This window comes from Artemia sp. Qi Xiang Cuo, unplaced genomic scaffold, assembly GCF_049724085.1.
Source record: "Artemia sp. Qi Xiang Cuo unplaced genomic scaffold, ASM4972408v1 HiC_scaffold_3204, whole genome shotgun sequence".
In the NCBI taxonomy this organism is placed as follows: Eukaryota; Metazoa; Arthropoda; class Branchiopoda; order Anostraca; family Artemiidae; genus Artemia; species Artemia sp. Qi Xiang Cuo.
Window position 1 is genome coordinate 148531 of NW_028300598.1, and position 5354 is coordinate 153884.

The following is a 5354-nucleotide window of genomic DNA, read 5'->3' on the forward strand; positions in this document are numbered from 1 at the left end:
AGAACCCTACACCATCACTAATTCACTGTAATTTTGAGCGCCTGCTCCCACTTGATCCACAGCTTTACCCTTTCTCTGAAGGCTGAGTATCATTCACACTGGGAATTGGAGACCTGCCCTGCCTGAACGGGACTTTGCCTTTCCCTTCACTTTTCCACCCGTTTCACCTCCTGACATGGTTTCTAGGATACGAATATCACTTGGACACTAGTCACGAACAAATATAAATTATTTAGGATCTTGAAAAGCTACGGTAAAAACAATTTAAAATCCAGCCAGCGAACTCAAGTCATCTGACAAAAATTCTGTTCGCGACCACAAGCTTGCCCTTGACCGGTTTGTAACTTGTAATCGCTATTTACTTGATAATTGAATTGTGTCAAGAGTACATTCAATATGGCTCCAAAAACTTCGGGAAAAGCAGCAAAGAAAGCTGGTAAGGCGTCAAAAAACATCACTAAAACTGATAAGAAAAGGAAACGAAAGAGGAAGGAAAGCTACGCCATTTACATTTACAAAGTTCTCAAGCAAAGCAATGAGCATCATGAATAGCTTTGTCAACGATATCTTTGAAAGAATTGCCGCGGAAGAATCTCGTCTAGCTCGGTACAACAAGAGGTCCACCATCACTAGCAGAGAGGTTCAAACTGCTGTGAGGCTAATCCTACCCGGGGAACTTGCCAAGCACGCTGTTAGTGAAGGCACTAAAGCTGTAACAAAATACTCAAGCTCCAAATAAGGGATTTTCCCCGACTATTACCACTCAATCAGCGAGGCCCTCCCAAATAGCCCTTCTAAGGGCTACCACCTTATTTTAAATGCTCTCAAAATACTTTCATTGCTCCTAGCTTTGTGAATGCTAATGAAATAAAACAAAATATGATGAAAATACAATACTTTAGTAACAAAATTATGAAAACTAGCACAATGAATTATGGAAGGGGGGCCGCCCAGAGCGCATTATATTAAATACATAACCTAACCAAAATACCAACTAAAAATTTAATTAAAATCTAGCTAGGATGTATTTTCCAAAGCGAACCATTGCGACGTCTCGGTCTAAAGAAGTTGGTTCAGGTCTGAAAATTTGGTCTAGTATTTTATGGATTTTATTATTTTTATATTATCAGATTCATATAACAATCTTAAATATAAATTCGCAGTATAACCATAATTGATATTTATTTTTATGGCATTCTTTTAAATATATTTTACTAATGCAAAAAAAGAAGGCAATTTAAATGATTGATAGTCCTTGAAAAAAGGTTTTTCCTTGCGTTGAAAACACACTATGTCGTTTATAAAATGGTATCTTCCCATGGTATTTCGAATTCTCTGTGTTTCCAATACGAAAAAAATATCCACCTATAGACGTATAAATTGCATAGTCTGAAGTACAGGTTTAATAGATAAAAAACAAACCCAAACCTCAAAAATATGAATAAATACGTTCACATCCCACAACCTACCTAAAGACATCCATTAGCTCGCGAACAGCGACATTTTAACCATGGGACAGCGGTTTTTGCAATATAATTCAAACACACGGACAGTGAACTATTCATTTGAATATTAGAGTTTCATCATCAGAGCCTAGTCATCAAAGGTAGAAACACTTTGGGGGCTTTTTCTCTCTTACAAAATAGCCCCCACGATTTGAAGGTGCTGCTCAACCCATTCGGCTATGACCAGGTATTTGTAAGCTTATTATTGTTACCACTTTATTAGTAGGCTTTAACCCTTACGAGCCAGCCGTCACAATTAGTCCTGAAGATGGTGTTTTTAGACGGTAATAACGCTATAGTTCAAAAGTAAACATTATCGAACGTGTTTTAGGTATAAGCAGCAGCTGAATTATAGTTGAAAGGGAAAATTAGAAAGTCAAATTTAAAATTAATATCATTGTAACTTTCTGAACAGAAAGTTTCGATTGTCGAGCATTTGCTGTGATAGACCTGAAAAGGGCTGTTTGGTAGTATAGGATAAGCATTTATGGAAATTACTTTTTGATGCTTTCTTGGCTACTGGTTTTTTTGTTGCCACTTTCTTGGCGCGAGCCTTTTTGATGATTTCCAAGAAACCCACTGTTGCCAAAAAAGCCTTACCAGCAAAGAAATCGACACCCAAGAAGATGTCGTCTATCAAAAAGAATGTCGTCACAAAGAATTATGGAAGGGAGGCCACCCAGAGTGCATTATATTAAATACATAACATAACCAAAATAACAACTAAATATTTAATTAAATTATAGCTATAATGTATTTTCCAAAGCAAGCCATTGCGATTTATCTGGTATAAAGAAGTTGTTTCAGGCCTGAAAATTTGAAAATTAGAGTTTCATCTTCAGAGCCTAGTCACCACAGGGGGAAACACTGTTGATGAAATTCTTCTATGAGAGACTGCATCCGAAAATGGGCCTTAGGGGTAAAAGACATTTAGATATGAGCAGGTATTTTGTAATCTTAATTCCGTTGCTACTTTAATAATAATACTGAACCCTTATAAACCCTACGAATCCCTAATAAAGAAATACGGTTTTTTAGACTGTAATAACGATATTGTACAAAAGTAAAGATTGTCGAACGAGTTTTAGGCATAAACAGCAGCTGAATTATAGGTGAAAGGGAAAAATTAGAAAGTCAAATTTAAAATTAATATCATTGTAACTTTCTGAACAGAAAGTTTCGAGCGTCGAGCATTTGCTTTGATAGCCCTGAAGAGGGCTGTTTGGTAGTATAGGATAAGCATTTATGGAAATTACTTTTTTGATGTTTTGGTCTCGAAATTTTGGTCTGAAAATTTGGTCTCGTTTTTAATTACTTTACTTCTGTGTTTTTAATCAGAGTTTTAGAATTAATTTCAATACGACTTCGGACACACATGCATCTATCTTATATTTTCTGAAATCCTGTGTACTCACTATGAAGCACAAAAAAAACGCGTGCAATGTATCTGGTATATTGTCAATGATTATTGTCTTTTTCTTAAAGTGTACACCCATTTTGACATTAATCAAAAATCAGGGTACCCTGATATGTTACATCATCATTGTTTTCAAACTGAAAAAAAATATCCAACAGGGTAATACTTAACATTTAATGCTATATTATAGTTTTCTTTTATAAAACTAAAAACACATAATCAATACTTTTAATAAATACGGTGAAAATCCACCCCCTATCGAACGAACGGCATTATACCGCTCAGAGAGAAATTTACCCATGTGGCATTTTGTTTCCGTACCCCAATTTAACACACCGGACCCAGTCGCCGTCGTATTAAACGTAGTGTGTCATCATCAGAGCCTAGTCATCAAAGGTAGAAATACTTTTGGGGCTTTTTCTCTCTTAGAAAATAGCCCCCACGATTTGAAGGTGCTGCTAAACCCATTCGGCTATGACCAGGTATTTGTAAGCTTATTACTGTTGCCACTTTATTAATAAGCTTGAAAATTACGAGCCAGCCGTCACAATTAGTCCTGAAGATGGTGTTTTTAGACGGTAATAACGCTATATTTCAACAGTAAAGATTGTCGAACGTTTTTTAGGCATAAATAGCAGCTGAATTATAGTTGAAAGGAAAAATTAGAAAGACGAGTTTCAAATAAATATCCCTGTAATTTTCTGAACAGAAAGTTTTGAGCGTCGAGCATTTGCTTTGATAGCCCTGAAAAGGGCTGTTTGTTAGTGTAGGATAAGCATTTATGGCGATTACTTTTTTGATGCTTTCTTGGCTACTGGCTTTTTAGATGCCACTTTCTTGGCGGGAGCCTTTTTTATAGACTCCCCCTTCTTGTGTGTCGATTTCTTTGATTATACAGATTTTTTGGCAACATTGGGTTTCTTGGAAACCTTTACAAGTTTATTGCTACCAGCCATAGGATTGGAAACCTTTTTGGCTGAAGTTGACTTTTTAACTGTAGTAGGTTTGGCTGTTTTCTTGACTGAGGCTTTCTTATCTGTGGGCTTGGCTGGCTTTACAGACATGGATTTTTCGGACTTGACAGGCTTTGCAAGCTTGAAAGAACCATTTACGCCAGTACCTTTTGGATTTATAGCAATTTTATTTGCAAGGCAACGCTTCAAAGCTTACTTAAGGTGCATATTCACAACTTTTGCATCATTGCCAACCTGGAAATTGGCCATTATGTATTTGAGAATGGCCTGACGGCTAGATCGCCCGCGTTCTTTCAGTTCAGCAATGGATTTGTTGCTCATTTCTGTGTATTTTGGGCGGTTTGCTGCTTCCTGGTCTTTTTTAATCCACTTGAGGTTTTTCATCATTTTATTTTTATTGATCTTTATATTTCTTTTCCTTCTTGGATGTTGTATAAAAGAACTTAATCAATAAATTAGTATTAGACACAAAAAATACAGTCCTAAGACATACATCTCAATATTAGCTATTCTCTCTATTACGCATCGACTGCATGCTTATTTTCAAAGTTTTAGAATTGTACTTCAGAAACCGCCGGCCCCGGGTTAACATGTCTCTCTGCGCGCGAGCTAAGGAATTTCGGCAGCACTTGTATTTTTTTGGAATGACTTTATTCTAATTTTTCATTAGGAGGTGGGATTCTTAGGAATAAAACTTATATTAGAGGATAGACATATAATTGTTCTATGCGTACATATTTTTTTATTGCTTTGTCCATACTTTTTTTTCAGTAAATGATCAGAAAGTTTTATATATCCGTCAAAAATAGTGTTATCTAATAGAAAAAGTCTTTGTACTAGGAATTAACATCCTCTGCGTCCCAGTTGAATTTTTTAAACTTAACACTCAGTACAAGTGCGGTAAGATCCTGTCCAATCGATGAAGGTTCGTTTCTAAATTAGTATTGAAATTAATTATAAAACTCAAACTAAAAACACAGAAGCTAAAGCAATAAGAAACGAGACCAAATTTTGGGGCTTGTGTGTTAAATCTTTATTTTAATGAAACAAAATTCATTTTAATTCTATTATTACTTGTAATAACACAAAAATAGTGATTATTTTTTCACGAGAATAGTTCTATGGTTTAAATCTGGATCAAATATGTAGTAATCGTCTTTTATTTGTTTCGATCAAAGAATAAATAAAATAATAAATAGTCTTACCACTTTGTGATGTATATAATTAAAAAGTTTAATGTTAAATTTTTAATTATATTTTTGATTCGCTAAAAATTAATTTACAATGAAATTAAATACTAGACTAATTAAAAAAAAAAAAAACTAATAAAAGTCCTTAGTATTTATTTTCTAATAATGATAATTTAATTAAATTGAAAATTATTTAAAATATGGATTCAAAGAAACAATTCTATTATAGTGAATTTTCAAGTCGACGTTGATTTTCCAACCTAAATAA

At 34.6% G+C, this 5354-nt stretch overlaps 2 pseudogenes; one reads left to right on the plus strand and one right to left on the minus strand.

Annotated features, from left to right (window-relative positions):
* Positions 1-390: 390 nt before the first annotated feature.
* On the plus strand, positions 391-739 carry LOC148938502 (histone H2B-like; annotated as a pseudogene).
* Positions 740-3710: 2971 nt separating this feature from the next.
* Positions 3711-4284, minus strand: LOC148938503 (histone H1-delta-like; annotated as a pseudogene).
* Between the last annotated feature and the right edge of the window lie 1070 nt (positions 4285-5354).